The sequence below is a fragment of the Barbus barbus genome (genome assembly GCF_936440315.1).
Source record: "Barbus barbus genome assembly, chromosome: 37".
Classification (NCBI taxonomy): Eukaryota; Metazoa; Chordata; class Actinopteri; order Cypriniformes; family Cyprinidae; genus Barbus; species Barbus barbus.
In genome coordinates, this window is record NC_136715.1 from 21,271,934 (window position 1) to 21,288,645 (window position 16,712).

Sequence of the window (16,712 nt, forward strand, 5' to 3'; positions counted from 1 at the left end):
AGCTTTCTTGTTATTTTACTTTTAATATAATTTCCAGTGAAAGTCACAGAAGGGCTGAATGTTGACTCAGACAGATCGGTCTCAACAAGACCTAACCAGACACAACATGGTACAATGACAAGCAATAGAAGCGCTTCCATGCAAATCTGAGTTCTTATCTAAACCAGCTGTGAATGAGAGAAGAAAATTTAGTTTCTATTTCTGTGGCCCTGTCCACAAAGAAATCTCACTGGCTCATAGGTCACTCCATCGCTGAACATAAAACACATTTAACCATTACAGCTAGTGGGTCAGTGAAAGCGAAGGAAAACAGGAAGCAGATGTTAAAAGACTTCCTCTGAATGGATAAACACACAGGCTATCTAGAAGAGTTTAAGGATGAAGTATTTAAACGCTACTTTCTGATTCGATCAAAAACACTGATTCATTCAGGAAATAAACAACATTACTGTGTTTTGGTCAGACACATACTGTTTAACTTTGCGCTGGCTTTGGTCAGAAAGAAACAAAACAATATGGACTTCCCATCTACATTTGGTCTGAAATGGAAGTGATATCAAATAGGAATTAGAGATTCATTATGTTTATTCTCCTGGCGGTTAAACCTGAATGCACTCAAAATTCAGTTTTAATATGTTTTTTTCTTATGTTTACATCATGTGATATAATTAAGCACGCACACAAGCAAGAGTGGTGATTTTCCCGCATATCAGCATTATTGCAAATGTGACATTATTTTATACAACAATTCAATATACAAGAATTTAATTTTGTGAGTTACACTTTAAACACAATTTTGTCAAAATTGTCTGTTTTCACTCTATAAAATAGTTCCACAACTAACCACAACAGAACTATTGTGCGTCTTTGAGCCACACGCAGGGGTGTATTGCTACTGAATTAATTTGTGTATTGAATGAATCGTCAATGATGCAATGACCCATTCAAAGTCACATGCTTAGTTCCTGATTTATTTAGCCATTTCAGCAAATTGGTTGAAAAAAATGACTGAATGGTTTGCCCATCAAGCCACCGACTTGTTACTACCTAATGGTGGTTTTAATTTAATATTTAAAGGCATATTTTCATTTTTCTATATTTATAACATCATATTTAAAACATTAATCTCATAACATCTTTTATGCAATTGTAAATGCAGAATAAATGTATTCAGCCCACCTCTGAGCTGCAATAAATGATCTGTGTAAATAGATCTAAATTCATTTCAGTTAAAGTTTCTGTACCACTTCTGCAGTGCAAAAATAGATTTGGTTCATACTGATTTAATTTGATTGATAACAGTTTAGAGTGTGTTATTAATATATTTTAATTTATTGATTAAATGTGCAAATGTGAAAGATGAAAGATGATGCATACAAACAACAAGGTTAGGAAAATGCCATTAAATGTATAAATGCTACTGTAAATCAATATAAGGAGGGATAATACTGCCACTTAATTTAAAAATAAAAATTGTTCTCAGTAATTGAAATATAGATGAAATTATATTACATTATTTAAACATAAAAAATTTAAATTCTGCCTTGGCAACTAACTAAAATAAATAATTTTAAGAACTAAAAGTTACTAGAACTAAAACTGAACAGAATTACTAAAACTTAAACTAAAATGAAAACTGTAAATATAAATATAAATTTCTAAATATTAATTAATACTATAATAGTATTTTAAAAGTACAAAAATAACACTGGTTCCTCAGTCAGGAAAAAGCAACATTGGCAACATTATAACATTATAGGCAGATTCACACACAGAAGTCCTAAAACTGTTGGAGCTAAATATCACATCAGATGCAAAAATGGATTTTGTTGATACTGATAGTGTAGTATTATTCTAGTTGCATTGACTGATTAAATGTGAGAATGTGGCTTAAAAGATGATGCACATACAGAAAAAAGAAAATAAAAAAATCCCAAAGGCAAAACTGCCACTGGAAATTAATGTAAGCTTCAGGAGTCAAAAACACGCTTCGCAAAATATTGTCTAATTATCGTTATCAGCAAAAACCCAGAAAATAACATTTTTGTCAATACTGCACACCCCTAGTTTCAGGTGAACAATAATTTACTATGTGTTGATATATCTTCAATAGTTTCAGTTGTCTTTATACCATTACACACAAAGATCCACACAGTCACAAGACACGATTTAAACATCCGTGATCAGGCCTAAAAGCTCCGATATCATCAGCAAACCACCCAGCCTGTTCAATATTTGAGAATGGAATGAAGATTAAGAGTAAACTCATTATTAAACAGGATGTGATTATAGCTCCTCAGCAGCACAGATCCGGCCAGGCAGACGTATCCCAGAGAGCTCAGCACAATCATGGAGGACAAACACTGATATGATACACAGTTAAGCCTGTATGCGTATGTGTGTGCACATGACAGGAGAAAGGATGGGAGAAGGCTGTGGGCTAAACTACCAATGCCGAGCATGAGGAGACACGCACACTTGAGCGTTTACAGCAATGTCACACTAGTGCTGACACACAACTGAACATGATGGTGCACAGATATTGATGTGACGAGCGTAAAACAGCAGACCCTGCATATGTCAAACATGTTTGTTTTAGTCATGTAATGTGCTGTTCTGTGACCTCATCAAACTCAATATGGTTCAACACCTAGAATCAGTTGCTCTGCAGTAAAACTAGCACACACAAACTAGTCTAACACTAGTCGGATTGCACATATAGAACTGAAACAGGAAGTCTTAGTGAAGTGAGGAAAAAAAAAAGTGTTATCTTGCTAAAAATATTTGCACAGATGTTACAGACTAAAATCTTACTGGCTGCATAACAGATTAAAATGTATACACAACAGTGCAGTAAATATGGATACAATAACTTTATATGATGGGAAACAGAAAAGTATAATATTTAAATATTTACAATTTCTGAAGAAATTGAGCTGTTGACTGCTGCAAACAGATCACTGACCTGTCATAACCAGTCATTGAAGACCAGTTTTGTGAACTGGAACAAGCGATTACTTGGAAAGATTTGACTCAAAAGGTCCGTTTCATAAGTTATCATATGGGGGAGTGAGTGGTAATGGCATGGGCAAAATTTGCCAGGGTTTTGCTGATGAGGTTGTTAAGGTATTCTGAATATTTTTAGTAGGGATGCAAAATATATCAATATTTCAGTACAATATCAATTATGTTAAAGGAACACTCCACTGAAAATAGGCATTTTACAGCTCAGTTTTACTGTTTTTGAATCCATTCAGCCGATCTCCAGGTCTGGTGATGCAGCGCCTGAAAGTAGTGCCCAGCTATATCATAACTAGTTGCCTAGCTGGGGACTACTTTCAGGCGCTGCGTCATATCATTGCGCCTGCTGCACCCACAGTACAGCAGCAAAGTTCCTTGATTATTATGCTGGAACGAGAGTATAGTTCCTAGCCATATCGGCCTAGAAAATCGCAACTTTTCATTTTCGGTCGGTCTTAGTACATGGTATAACTACAGAAGAGTCAAGTTTTAAATAGGAAAATTATCAAAGCTCTTTGGTCATTTTTGAGCGAGATGCTAATGGTCTAATCAGATTCAATGATCTATGCTAAACTTAGCTAAAAGTGCTACGCCAGACCTGGAGATCAGCTGAATGGATTCAAAAACAGTAAAACTCAACTGTTTAACTCTAGGTGGGTTGTAAAATGAGCATATTTTCAAAAAAAGTGGAGTGTTCCTTTAAGATGTATAAACACTGATAATTTCATATAATTTATTTATCAGTCTATCTCTGCACAAATCAACTCCCGACAGGGTTCATGTGTGATTCATGAAACATTCATATGCCGCCAATCACATCGTATGAATGATCATACGTTGATAAATGTTGCGGCTGAAAACAATCGTCATTCGAATAAAAACACCCCGGTTTAGAAGCCTTGCCCCTAGAGTTTGCGACATGGAGAAACGTAACCCAGCGAGATGGAGGAAATAATCTCATGAAAGAGAAAATGATGTTACTCCAAAAACACGTGTTAAACTTGTAATTTCAAACAATTACATTCATTTATATGAATATAATGAAACAAAATTCTTTAAATTGAATTGTATACATAACAAAACAAGAATGAAAAATAAGTAGCTATAAAATTATATATTAAACTATAAAATTAGGCTATTCAATGGCATACAAACATCAAGCTAAAATGTATTTATTTAAAGCGAAACTGAAATGGCATCTCACAAGCCTCTCTCATTTGACAATAATCCAAATGTTTCCATTTTACCATGTAACATTTGCTTGCTAAACTATTATTCATTACGTAAAAAAGGCTTTGCTTCCCTCGTGTTCCAATATCCACTTAAAATGTCATCCTTCACCTACACAAAACTGATATGTTGTGTATATGTGTGTGAGGCGCCAGTGCGATCAGTTTTAATAAAATAAAGAAATAAAGAAAACATAAAATGCCGTGTCACAAAAATGAGAGTAGCAAACTTGTCGCACGTTTTTTTTTCTTTTGTTAATTTAATTATTTTAAAGAAGTATATGTCGTGTAGTCCTATTTATTTTATATACTTAATTTCTGTTTTTCTCGGTTCAAAGAAGCACTGCAGGTGCACGATGTGTGCTATTTGCGTATATAAAGCTAAAGCCCTGAAAAATAATTTAAATCAAAAAAGGACATTCCAATCTTCTACATTCTAAACTGGTTAATGATCGACTAAAGATCTTCGGTTGTCAGTCAGGAAAATAATCTATAAAATGGTGTCATTATACAATTCTGCACCAGATTTTCTATGCTGCACGCAAGTTCAGGCTAACTCAAAAAGTTGCGTACATGAGCGGAGACCTGACTTGAGATTTGATCGTAGCCACCGCACGTGTCCATATTGATAAATTGCATGTTTTGCACAGAAACGACTGTATGCACAATTGTCTGTCGTACGTTCATTTAATTTGGTTTTGTCTGTGTATGTTTTTTGTTTTGACTCTCAAAGCCGTGGGTCCCATTGACTGCCATTATATGACTGACAGACTGCAACAGTTTGAGTTAAAAATCACCTACATCTTGGATGCCCTGGGGGTAAGCAGATAAACATAACTGCTGGGTGAACTATCCCTTTAATAGTAGTAGTGATCCTTGCCCTCAGAATGCGCAACAATTCAGAGCTGGGGATTGTGGAATGTCAGACAGCAAAGCGGTACATTCCACTCCGGTCAGAGACTCAAGAGGACGGCCATCTGGTGGAACCAGGGGATGTGGACTAGATTAGGACACAGGCCTGTCTGTTGTGGCTTCCTGATTATACTTCCCGAATGACTCAGAGGACAGAGAAAGGGTCACTGGGTGCAGAGATGGACTGCAAAACATGAACTTGAATTATATAATATGTAATATGCCTGACAGACTGTAATTTTTAATTAATGCTAAACATAATTCATGTAGTCATTGTCGGTTATGATTTTAATTCGACTGAACATTTAAAAAAAAACATTTATTTTCTATAAACATCTTTGATTCATTTTTCACTGAGTTTGTCACTATGCACTCTTCAACTAAATAATGTTTCTGGCTACTATTTGGAACAGTCATCGACATCTTTGGGAGAATATCTATAATACTGTCACATTCTCTCTCCTTTATCTTCTCTTTCCCTCGATTAAGCACTCTTTCCCATTACTATACTGTCTATTTCTCTCTTTCTTTCTCATGTTCCATTAACAACAGTGTTGGGTTTTTGTTATGGCTTCTGCTGGGCTTGGCTTCTGGAGAAATTGTGGTTTCCCTGAGAGGAAACAAGAGGTCAGGCAAAGTGCAGGGGGGAGAGCAACTTCCAGTCTGTGTTACATGCCTCTCACATTTCACAGAAGAGAGGGACTTCTCGTAAAGAAATTTGAAAGAAATAGTTCAATAACCTACAGTTGTAGGCTGATAAGCACTGCAACCACATCACTGAGTCCAAACGTTACCAGTTCAAATCATAAACCAATCATTAAGACCACTTTGGTGAACTGGATCAACCGATACTTTTAAAAGATTTGGCTCATTACATAATGTTATCAAATGGCTACTGTTATAATACATTTATGGTGCATTTCTTTTGGAAGCTTAAAGCTATTATTGTTCTAATTGCATGGAAAAGAGTGACCAGTACATTGTTAAAGATTTCTTCACATTAAATTAGAGCACTGAGGCAAACAAATTTCATGGGGGTGAGACATTCTTTAGAAAACTATTAATCCAATCTAATTAGATACCACAAACAATTTAATAATTCATCTCTCAAGAGACCGACGCCACATGACATCTTGCTTCCTGAGGCAGTGCTCAGCCTAAATTCAGTTCAGCGCAGGTCCCACAGACTCGACACTGAACTGTCACTTGTGCTGATTGCGTTATGTAATGCTCCCCAAAATAAACAAAAAGCAGGTGCAGCTTTTGTGCTGGAGGCCAGACTCAGACTGAATCGTGTGAATCAAGTCAGATGAATCTGCCAAGCAGGAAGCACAGTTATTAGCCTGGTCAAAATATGAACCTATAAATATGTAGATTATGGGCAAAGACCTAAAAAGCTGTTGAGCAGTCTACTGTTCACTTTATATGCACAAATGCACACAATGCAGCACACGCACAAAGGCTGATGATACACAAGGAAACATTTTGAATGATTTTGCCAGGCAACTTTTTTGAGCAATGTTGCTTGGGCACTTTCCCAATGAGAATGGGTAACACATTTCTATCTGGATACTTTAGATCGGTCGTGGGCCCTGTTTCTCACCTGGTTGCCCATTGACGGCAACATTAAAGGGGTCCTATTATGCTTTTTCACTTTTTGAATTTTAGTCAGTGTGTTGTGTGTATGTTTGGGCATCAAAAAGATCTACAAAGTTACAAATCTCAAAGTCCACTCCAAAGGGAGATATTCCGTTTTTTTTTTTAAATCCCTTTTCAAGAACTACAACGAACGGCTCATTTGGACTTGGACTACAACGTTGTTTTCCAGGGTTTTTGTGATATCACAAAGCGGCCCATTAGAATATCATTCAAATAAACCCCGCCTACAGAAATTTGAATGGTTGGGGGGTGGGAGGGGCGAGGTCATGGTTAGGACGCATCATTCAAGACGACGACGAAGAAGTGCTGCTGTAGCGTCAAGTTTTCACCATGTCGAAGAAATGCTGTTTTTTTCACCACCGTGCCCAAAACAACAATAACGTTACCACTCTAATATGTGACCCTGGACCACAAAACCAGTCATAAGGGTCAATTTCCGAAATTTCCATCTGGAAGCTTAATAATCAAGCTTTTCATTGATGTATGGTTTGATATGATAGGACAGTGTTTGGCCGAGATACAACTATTTGAATATCTGGAATCTGGGGGTGCAAAAAAAATCAAAATATTGAAAAAAATCGTCTTTAAAGTTGTCCAAATGAAGTTCTTAGCAATGCATATTACTAACAAAAAAATAACTTCTGATATATTTACAGTAGGAAATTTACAAAATATCTTCATGGAACATGATCTTTACTTACGATCTTTACTTACTAATGTCCCTTATGTCCAACAGGGTAGTTGTGGCCTAATGGGTAGAGAGTTGGACTTGTAACCCGAAGGTCATGGGTTTGAGTTTCAGGTCCAGCAGGGATTGTAGGTGGGGGGAGTGAATAACCAACACTCCCTCCACCCTCAATACCATGACTGAGGTGAGACCCTTGAGCAAGGCACCGAACCCCCAACTGCTCCCCGGGCGCCACAACATTGGCTGCCCACTGCTCTGGGTGTTTGTTCACTACTGTGTGTACACTTGGATGGGTTAAATGCAGACCACAAATTCAGAGTATGAGCCATAAAAAAAATCAATAATTTTGACCCATACAGTGTATTTTTGGCTATTGCTACAAATATACCCCAGCGACTTAAGACTGGTTTTGTGGTCCAGGGTCACATATGTCTTGCATGCAAAGGTTCTGCAAGATCCTCTTGTTCAATATTCTAAGCTGTTCACCAATAACAACGCACTGGGACAGCTAACCAATCACAACACATTTCGTTTTTTGGAAGGCGGGCCTTCATCAAACCCAGAACTAATCGAGCCGTTTGTGCCAGGCTGGGGAGAAAGGTATTGTAATAATGTAAACACGTGAAAAATAATGTGTTTTCAAACCACCAAGCATGAGAGCATGTTCTAGTACACCCCCAAAACAATATCAAGACCTTGTAAAAGAGCATAATAGGACCCCTTTAAATAAAGTTGCCTGGCAACATTGCTCAAAAAGTTGCCCCGTGTATCATAGCCTAAGCATATCATATCATAGGCATATCATGCAGAAGCATAGAGGTGCTATGTAAGTTAGTGTGACCAGTAAGTTAGTGTTTGTCTCAATCCTAAACTCTATGAAAACATAAAACTAAAGGACAGTAGTCTGAAAATCCTATTCCCTTAGGTCATTGTGATAGTGTTGCTGAATGTTTTTGGCACGCAGATGATGGCAACAGTTCCTCTAGGCATGTGATTCACAGATGTCGTATGTTGAGCACTTAGAATGCGGTCGATCAGGGTCGCATACAAACATGCACAAACAGCAGCACTGATTGATCCCCTGGGATGTTTTTGTTTCCAAAGCAGGAGTTACGACCTCACACCTGGCCGTCAGCCGAGCCCAGAGGTTAGCCTGCAGACACTACCATTAAATATGAACAGACCATATCTGTAATGACTAGACTAAACAAACAGAAAAAAGATGTGAGACAATAAAAGCGAATTTTAAATGTTATTTGTGTAAAGAGAATACTATGTGTACGGGCCCTTCACGGATGTTCACTTCCACATCGTCTTTTATGAAGTTTACATAAGATGGTCAGATGAAAGGAAGTAATTTCATTGTTTGAGATCACATGATCAAGTTTTGGAAAAAAAAACAAGACTTAAACTATATATAGCGCAAATGTTTAATTTACAACAGAAAAAAGTAACTTTCCAATTGAAAATAATGTCTCAATGACCTATGTACACCAACAGGAACATTTATCAGCGCTGTCAAAAATTAGCAAACGGCCTTGCTAGCTGTCTACAACGGCAGCTGCCTTTTAAGCATTTTTGCATTGCATTACGCTGCTTTTTTATTGTCTTTCTGTGTAATATTTTAGATGGATGTGTTTTGAGTGCTGCACTTGCATTTTGTGTCTTTTGCAGCATCTCAGACGTGACATGGTGTACTAAAAATGTGACCCTAAAGTAAAAAGTTGTTTAGCTGTAAATTCTGTGTGAACAGCTCCAAACACTAGGCAGCATCTTCACATGCCATGCAAATGTTTTATGCACAAGACACCCAAATCGTTATTGATTTTGACATTAGCATGTTGCTAAGCTAACAGCCCAATTTACACACACTTGTGGGTGATAGCCAATTTGAGTTCAATTTTTTTCATTAATACTTAACGGTTCTGAATAAAATGAGTTCATTTGCAACATTTCACCTAACTTGTATGTCACTGTGGATCAATTTTATACCAAGTTCAGCATGGAATTTTTGTTTTCTGTAAAAGATACATGCGATTCTACCTTCAATTCGGGACAAAACAAAGTATCGTAAAAGCTACCTGCTACCTGGTCACTTTTGAAATAGCTTTCACATTGGAAGCACCTCTGTTGACTTGGTGGGCAAGTCACAGGGTTAAGGCCTGTTTACACCAAGACAAATGTATCAGTTTCGTGCAATTGTTCAATCAGTGTTTCATCTGCAGAAAGACTTCAACAGAACAGCTTGCAAAAAAAATATATCACATAACATTACATTTACCTCAGGAAAATCATTCAATATCCACAGAAAAAAAGCATTTTGCTAAATATATGCACTATATAACATATTCATTATATTTTTACTCATTGTTATTTTTAATTATTTGAATGTTAATTACTAAGTAAACTTCATTCATTTACTGATTATAAATACACTTTATTTTTTCAGTTTTCAGCTAAATGAAAACTTTAATTTCGCTCTTGGTGTTTCAGTAAAAAAAAATAATTCTGTTGTATCACTGCATATAATAATTTTGTATCTATGACATATCACATAACAATGCATTTAATACGTACTGTTCTTAAATTAGAGCCTCTCTAACTTAATTGATAAGAGTAGTGGGTAGGTTGGGAATGGCAGATAATGAAGAATATACTCTAGTCACTGCAAACCATCAGTTGCGGTGAAAAAACAATGCACAGGAAAAATGTCACAATTTTCCTGTGAAAGTCTGACTTGAGCAGATTCTCACCTTCATGAATGCATCTGTTTGTGCAAGATGAACACACCTGATACAGGAAATGGGGGAGGGCCTGATGATGCAATGATTGATGAAGCAGATTAGCGGGCCGGGGGGGGGGGGGGGGGGTGGACAAGCGACAGCCATCAGGAGATTAACCTTTCATTCCTGGCATAATCGCTGCAGACGACACTCCTCTAGTGTCTCGGGACACACTTGTGTTAGTGAACGGATGGAAAACTGTGGCAATGCCACTGAGAGTGTGTTTGCACGTTTGTGGGTGTATATGCGTGCAAATGCATGTGTGCACAAGGACTAGTGATTGAATAATAAATGCACAGGGACACCTCATGGTGTTTACCAGCCTGGTACAGACACCTGCTCTCCCACACACACACACTTTCAGTTACTGCTGACACCTCTTCTGGCACATAACAAATCATTAAAACCAAGTACAACCTGTTTAAAAAAAAAATAATAATAATAATAATAATAATAAGTTTGCTTGCTCTGTGTGAATGAATAGCATCATAGAGTCTGTTACATTTGAGAAAAACTACTGTTAAATACACACTGAAACTCAAAGATCTTTGACAAATGACAAACCTCCTGTCACGGAGCACACACGAGACGAGGAACACGCATGCAGACGTAACCTCAAATCATCTTTAATGAAGACATCAAGGCAAGGCAGGGCAAGACAAGGCAGGGCTGACACAGACAGGAACACCGGGGAGTAACGAGTAGACCAGACGAAATCTAACTGAACAGACAGGACTATAAATACACAGGTTAATCATAGATAACGAGACAAACACAGCTGGACAAGAATTAACTAATGATTACGTATAACAAGGACAGGAAACGAACCAAATATGGACACAAGAGGCAGGAACACATGACACACACGACAGAGGACTGACACCTCCAAAATAAAAGTTGGGTTTAATAAAATAAATTCTGACATACATATATTACTATTACACACAAACATGTATTTTTATTACTAATTAAAAAAAATATATATTAACTTTTTAATAATAAATATATTATTACTACTAAGGAATATCAACCAAGATATTGTTTCATCCATGTTTTAATTTATACAGTTCAGTTGTGCAAAAACTAATTTGATAAAAGATAAAAAAAAAATATATACAATCATTTTATACAATAATTGTTATATTTCCATTTAATTAGCCTACATTTTGAACTTCAATTGTTAATGTTTTTTAATTCATTCAATTATACACCATTTTCATGAAAAATGTGTATTAAATAAAAATAAATAAAAAAAAAAAAAAAAAACACAGAATCCAGAAAAGATCAATTGGATTGTGCATTTGTAAACACCCGTGTGCGTGTGTGTTTGGAAAAGACCATTAATGGTAAATTAATATTGTCATAAATATTGATATCATATGATATAGAAAAAATACATATTTCATATAAAACATAATATTGTTGGCCATATCTCCCAGCTCTAACAGTTTGTGTAATGCTGAATAAATATATGCAATGCACTTTAAGACTTATTTTTTCTTTGTTACAGAGAAAAACAAACATCCGCGACAACGTCAAATTGCTGTTAATACCAATCAACACTTTGGATGACACGCCATGCCCATCTCGCTGTGGGTTAAACCAACACTCACAAGAGCCCGTGACTGCATCCGCTAATAAGCAGCAAATGGAAATTCAACATGCCCTGGTGTGCTTCACATCAATGAAAGAGAAACCATTAAATCGCTATGGCAACTCAGCAGTGATTTGGTTCAGCTCAGTGCCTATTCTGAAGGATTATGGGTTCTTCATAATCATATCAAGTACCTGGAGGAAACGGTGCATAAAAACTGGATATCCAAGTGCCGAAACATTCTTTGGTTAAACAGGATAATGTTACACAAAACAAAAGCCAAGGCAAGCATAATTTTTACCACTGCTCATGCCTGGCGTAATGAATTTGAACAAAGCCATAACACTAAGCTTATCCCACAATGTTTGCACTACAGACATGAATGATACCTCAAATCATGCAGTCTGTTGAGTGAACAGATATTTTTATGACATTCTTCTGGCCATATAAAATAGACGTAGATTCTGACAACATACAAATCATATAAATTTAGTGTAGTTATTACATTATACCAGATTAGTTGTTATTGTTAACTAAAACTGAAATAAAGCTGAAATGAAATAATATATAAATATTAGATGAAAAACTTGAATGAAAACTAGAAATGTTGTGTTGGCAACTAACTGAAATGAAATAAACTGAAGGGCTTAATATGCTATAATTAAAACGGAGATAAATTAAAAAAAAATCACAAAAGCACAACAATTACTCAAATTTAAAGTACATTTAAAATGAAAACTGAAAACATTAAACTAAATCAAATATTATTAAAAACCACAGAAGTATGTAAATAATACAAAAATTACAATGGTCTACATGTTCTACCGGTGTTCAGTTTTTTAGAGGAATGAAAAAGTATGAAAAAGAGTATGAAAAAAATGATAAAATTGACTTTGCCTTGTCTGATGTAGTAAACAGACTTGAGCAGGCAAAACAAACAAACAAATAAACAAAAAACCCTAGTACTAAAATACTACTAAAATTTAATTTAAAAAATAAACACTATACTAAACTGTTACGGTTGTACTCCAGGAAGGTAGGCAAGACACGGCAGGCAGGGATATCCAAAAACAATAAGCTTTACTCAAAGACGACAAGGAATGGTGAAACACATACAATAGCAGACAAACTAAACTGGGGAGAACACAGGCTTTAAAGGCTGAACGTGATCAAGGAAGAACAGAAACAGGTGTGAAGCTAATTAACTAATGAGGAAAACTGGGTCAACAGAAGACATAAATTAATATTAAAATAATAAATAATATTATTTGAATAATACTACAATATCTGTAGCTCAAACAGTGGAGAATGGCACTATATAGCAACAACACGGTCTTGGATTTAATTCACAAAAAATGAAATGTTGACGATCAAAATTAGAGTAGTATATTTAAATATAATATTTATTCAACTCTTTGATTGAATGATCAGTTTTCATAAGGGTTTAATGGATTTCTGAGATTGGACAGCAGCTGAATGGACCTCCATGTACGTCTGTAAGACATCTGACACTTCACTGTGTGCTGTGGACCTGGTGATAAACGGGCAACCTCCCGCTGTGCCCTGGAGTGACTTTTTTTAGGGCTGGGAGAACGACTGTGAGTCATGTTATTGGAAACAAGGCTATACGTCTTCTTGAGAAACCCCAAATGCTGACTTGTTTGTCTTATGGCACATAAAGCTAAGCAGGTCTGACACAGTTATGCTGACCTGACAGAAATCCGTCAAACTGCTGGCTGTCCTGTGCTCTCGCTGTCTATCAATCACTGAAATGAAAGTATGAGAGCACGCGGTCAGCAGCAACAGCAGTAGCGGGCAGAGGCGATCCATACTCCGTATTGATTTTAGATTATTCCAGTGCTTCCAAACCGCCCACACACCGCCAGCCCTGCAAAGCATGCTGGGAAGTGGCATAGTTCTCGCAGTGCCACTAAATATGGTTGGGCATGTGATCTGTTGTGGAACAGAATGACATGCCAGAAAAAAAAAAAAAAAACTAACAAAGTGAAATACATTAGGTTAACATAAAAACACAGCATGATATGAATATTAGATTTTCTAAGTCACAAGGTTTACATTTGCTGCCTATTTTGACAATAAAGCGGATGAAAAAAAATTGTATTTAGATTAGAGTTAAAAAATTCGATCACGGGTGTCAGTAATAATGTTAAATTGTTACAAAAGATGTATGCTGTTGTTTTGAATGTTCTGTTTATCAAAGGATCCTGACTTATATATAAATACACACACACACACATTTTACATTTACATTTTAAATTACATTTATTCAAATAGAAAACAGCCATTTTAAATTATAATAATATTTCACAATATTACAGTTTTACTATATTTTTCATTAAATAAATATAGCCTTGGTGAGACTTATTTTAAATGAACTTAGCAAACCTTACAGGACACCCCCCCTCCAACACTTTTTAAAATGCTAGTGTACCTAGACACGTTCTATTGTAAAAAAGCCATTTCTAGGGTTCAGAAAATTACAAAGATAAGGGAGGGGTATCACATATCAACATATCATATGGGGGCAGTCGTGGCCTAGTGGATAGAGAGTTGGACTTATAACCCGAAGGTCATGTGTTCGAGTTTCGGGTCCGGCAGGGAATGTACGTAGGGGGAGTGAATAACCAACACTCCCTCCACCCTCAATACCATGACTGAGGTGAGACCCTTGAGCAAGGCACCAAACCCCCAACTGCTCCCCGGGCGCTGCAGCATTGGCTACCCACTGCTCCGGGTGTATGTTCACTACTGTGTGTGCACTTGGATGGGTTAAATGCAGAGCACAATTTCCGAGTATGGGTCACCATACTTGGCCACTTCCCTTTCCTTTCGCTTTCAACTACATAAAACATAAATGTAATAATGTAGTTATTGCTCCCACCACCAATTCTATTTTAGAGCGTTGTAAAAATATCCATCCTGCACAACATACTTACATAAAAATGCTGTGCACATAAATATTTTGATTAGCTGTACAAAAACTGCCAACCCTACTCTACCCTATTAACTAAAAATAGCTCTGGCTACTGGCCAGCGGCACTTAACAGAAAACTGCTTCAGTCACAGTTTTTTTCCCCCTAATTACATCTTCTATTTTGGAACATCGATGTTAAATCTTAGGTTTTTCAGATTATTGGAAAGCTTTCATGGTAACAGCGACACAAAAACATGCCCAGGAAATACAATCGATACAAGTTCTTTTGTTACACTTGTCCCATAAGTGTTTGTTACAGTGTGGATGCATGTTCACTACAGGAGTAGAAAATGGCCAGATACAAAGCAGAAGAAAGACCAAAATATACAAAGGGACACTAAACCCTATAATATGAGTGAAATAAAAATCGACCCCATTTACTTACATGATTTTATTCTTACTAGACACAAAATTTGCTCCACTTCTGAAAAAACTTTTTATTATTATTATTATTATTATTATTATTATTGTGCTTAGCTTGGAAATATGTTGCATTTCAGAAACAAAATGGGTTCAAAAATAAGAATCTGTTATATTAGTATATTCATTATATTAGTATTATGGCGTAACAGATGCTTGCAACTACAGTAATGTTGACCTAAGTATGTAACCATAACAAGAGCACACTGCTGTCTTTCTATAGGCTGAGTATCAGATAACACATAAGTACAGTCATTATTACTTTATTATACCATGGTCTGTCTGAATGCTAGATTCTGATTGGCTGGCAGGTATGCATTAAAACCATTTAATGCACAGGTAATTCCAAGTCAGTTTAATCTCCGTTCTATATTAATACGCTGCTTTCATTGACTCACACGCACACACACACACAAAGAGAGAGAGAGAGAGAGAGAGAGAAATACTGTCCTATCCTAACATACATCAATGGAAAGCTTTATTTATTCCGCTTTCAGATGATGCATTAATCTCAATTTTAAAAAAAATTACCCTTATGACTGATTTTATGTTCCAGGGTCACATTATATTCCTCAGCAACAAGGAGGTAAAACTCCTGTTTTTGAAGTAACCAAACACACAGCTTCATTATTTGTAGAAGGAGATGCACAAACGCATGTAATTCACACACGCAACTCTCTCTGTCTGTCTCTCTCTCCCTCTTTCCCTTTCAATTGATCTATCGATAATTAATTAAAGAGTCATAATTCATTCATTGAAATAAATGTGCTACGTAACAGGTGAAAATAACCAGCATTTTTACCCTTGTGCTGCAAACATCATTAACGTGAACTTGTCAATGCTGGCAAATGTCCATGGTATAATTAGGATAATGCACGACTAGCGTTGCATTAAATTAAAGCACTCCACTTCGTCTGTTAAAATCGTAAGCCTGTTACTTACAGTTGACAGTTGTAAATGATCTTTAAAATTGATAAGTTATAAGTTGACCTTGCTAAATTTCGCAAACTATGAGTGCAAAAAAGACAAGAATGTGTGTTACAGTTGGAGAAACTGTATTCAGAAACTCTGAAAAACACACATACATGCAAGAATTTAAGTCTAATGTACATTTTATAAGCATCGCAATTATGTGTACTTACCGAAAATTACATAACCCTCTTAACGATGTCCTCAAAAAACAGTCTGTTTAATCTGAAAGAGTGTCCACAGGAGTCACTTAGTCAAACATTTACTCAAGGAAGTCATTATGGTGTTGATAAACTGAGTTTGTAGAATAACTACATGAGCGCGGGGGCCTGAGGGATTGGGTCGGGGTGAAGAAGCATGACAGTTTTCAGTGCTGAGTACATCAACAACTGTTAAAACAGAATGGAACAAACAGCATCCGCCCAAAAGCTAAATACACATT

At 36.3% G+C, this 16,712-nt stretch overlaps 1 protein-coding gene across 1 annotated transcript in view; it reads right to left on the reverse strand.

Moving 5' to 3' along the window:
* Positions 1 to 16,712, reverse strand: part of camk1b (calcium/calmodulin-dependent protein kinase Ib) — a 49,125-nt gene that overhangs the window by 19,830 nt on the left and 12,583 nt on the right. The gene's annotated exons all lie outside the window — the stretch shown is intronic.